We start from the raw sequence: 3,024 nt of genomic DNA, 5'->3' as shown, positions 1-3,024 counted from the left end.
TGCGTCATAAGGTCAACCCAGGTAGGTACCAATCATCGCTTTATCCGTCTCTGGTAATGAACTATCGCACTTTTTCGGTTTTTCGAAATTTTCGATATCGAAAAAGTGGGCGTGGTTATAGTCCGATTTCGTTAATTTTAAATAGCAATCTGAGATGAGTGCCCGGGAACTTACGTACCAACTTTCATTAAGATACCTCAAAATTTACTCAAGTTATCGTGTTTAGGGACGGACGGACGGACATGGCTAAATGAATTTGTTTTTTCGCCCAGATCATTTTGATCTATATCTAGTCGAGAGTTTATGCCGTTACGGGGTACCGTTCGCGAACAAAATTAATATACTCTGTGAGCTCTGCTCAGCTGAGTATACAAATGTATGTTAACGTGAACACATAATAATTATGAAAGTACGCAATTCATTCCAAACCACTCACACACACAAACGCCCACAAAACTTCTATGCCTTGCGGAATGTAACCAAAAAATATATTAAATAGTGAAAAAGAAAATTTATTGTTTACGAGATTGAAAGCAATAATAATTACAATTTCATTTCGTGGTTGCAACGTTTTATGTCGTAATTGAAAATCACTGGTCTCACTACGGGCAGCACACAGAGAACACTCATACCTACATACATACATATGGAAGCCATCGATATATCTGCATTGCACAAATTGTGCGCAGTGTTTGTCAGGTCCTTTGGCAATCAATAATGTCAGATTACCAAAGGCAGTAGTTTAAATAGGTTATTAATTTTGCATTGCATTTTTATACTCAGTTGAGCAGAGCTCACAGAGTATATTAAGTTTGATTGGATAACGGTTGGTTGTACATATATAAAGGAATCGAGATAGATATAGACCTCCATATATCAAAATAATCAGGATCCAAAAAAAATTTGATTGAGCCATGTCCGTCCGTCCGTCCGTCCGTCCGTCCGTCCGTCCGTCCGTTAACACGATAACTTGAGTAAATTTTGAGGTATCTTGATGAAATTTGGTATGTAGGTTCCTGAGTACTCATCTCAGATCGCTATTTAAAATGAACGATATCGGCCTATAACCACGCCCACTTTTTCGATATCGAAAATTTCGAAAAACAGAAAAAATGCGATAATTCATTGCCAAAGGCGGTTAAAGCGATGAAACTTGGTAGATGGGTTGACGTTATGACGCAGAATAGAAAATTAGTAAGATTTTGGACAATGGGCGTGGCACCGCCCACTTTTACAAGAAGGTAATTTAAAAGTTTTGCAAGCTGTAATTTGGCAGTCGTTGAAGATATCATGATGAAATTTGGCAGAAACGTTACTACTATTACTATATATGTGCTAAAAAAAAATTAGCAAAATTGGATGAAGAACACGCCCACTTTTTAAAAAAATTTTTTTTAAATTCAAATTTTAACAAAAAATTTAATATCTTTACTGTATATAAGTAAATTAAGTCAAAATTCAACTCCAGTAATTATATGATGCAACAAAATACAAAAATAAAAGAAAATTTCAAAATGGGCGTGGCTCCGCCCATTTTCATTTAGTGTGTCTAGAATACTTTTAATGCCATAAGTCGAACAAAAATTTACCAATCCTTTTGAAATTTGGTAGGAGCATAGATTCTATGACGTTAACTGTTCTCTGTGAAAATGGGCGAAATCGGTGGAAGCCACGCCCAGTTTTTATACACAGTCCACCGTCTGTCCTTCCGCTCGGCCGTTAACACAATAACTTGAGCAAAAACCGATATATCTTTACCAAGCTTAGCCCACGTACTTATCTGAACTCACTTTATCTTGGTATAAAAAATGGCCGAAATCCGACCATAACCACGCCCACTTTATCGATATCGAAAATTACGAAAAATTAAAAAAATGCCATAATTCTATACCAAATACGAAAAAAGGGATGAAACATGGTAACTGGATTGGTTTATTGACGCAAAATATAACTTTGGAAAAAACTTTGTAAAATGGGTGTGACACCTACCATATTAAGTAGAAGAAAATGAAAAAGTTCTACAAGGCGAAATCAACAGCCCTTGGAATCTTGGCAGGAATACTGTTAGTGTTATTGAATATATAAATAAATTAGCAGTACCCGACAGATGATTTTCTGGATCACCTGATCCACATTTGGTCGATATCGCGAGAACGCCTTCACATATACATCTAAGGGCCATTCGCTTTTAAAACCCTCATTAATACCTTTAAATTGATATCCATATCGTACAAACACATTCTAGAGTCAACCCTGGCCCACCCTAATGGCGATATCTCGAAAAGGGGTGCACCTATAGACCTAATGCCCACTCCCTCTTAAAATGCTCAGTAACACCTTTCGTTTGATACCCGTATCGTAAAAACATTCTAGAGTCACCCCTGGCCCACCCTAATGGCCATATCTCGAAAAGGCGTCCACCTATAGACCTAATGTCCACTCCCTCTTAAAATGCTCAGTAACACCTTTCTTTTGATACCCATATCGTACAAACATTCTAGAGTCACCCCTGGCCCACCCTAATGGCGATATCTCGAAAAGGCGTCCACCTATAGACCTAATGCCCACTCCCTCTTAAAATTCTCAGTAACACCTTTCGTTTGATACCCATATCGTACAAACATTCTAGAGTCACCCCTGGCCCACCCTAATGGCGATATCTTGAAAAGGCGTCCACCTATAGACCTAATGCCCACTCCCTCTTAAAATGCTCAGTAACACCTTTCGTTTGATACCCATATCGTACAAACATTCTAGAGTCACCCTTGGTCAACCTTTATGGCGATATCTCGAAAAGGCGTCCACCTATAGAACTGAGGATTACTCCCTTTTAAAATACTCATTACCACCTTTCATTTGATACCCATATCGTACAAACACATTCTAGAGTCACCCTGGCCCATCCTAATGGCGATATCTCGAAAAGGCGCCCACGTATAGACCTAATGCCCACTTTCTCTTAAAATGCTCAGTAACACCTTTCGTTTGATACCCATATCGTACAAACATTCTAGAGTCACCCCT

This window comes from Eurosta solidaginis, chromosome 4 (assembly GCF_040869045.1).
Source record: "Eurosta solidaginis isolate ZX-2024a chromosome 4, ASM4086904v1, whole genome shotgun sequence".
In the NCBI taxonomy this organism is placed as follows: Eukaryota; Metazoa; Arthropoda; class Insecta; order Diptera; family Tephritidae; genus Eurosta; species Eurosta solidaginis.
This window is presented reverse-complemented; position numbering follows the sequence as displayed.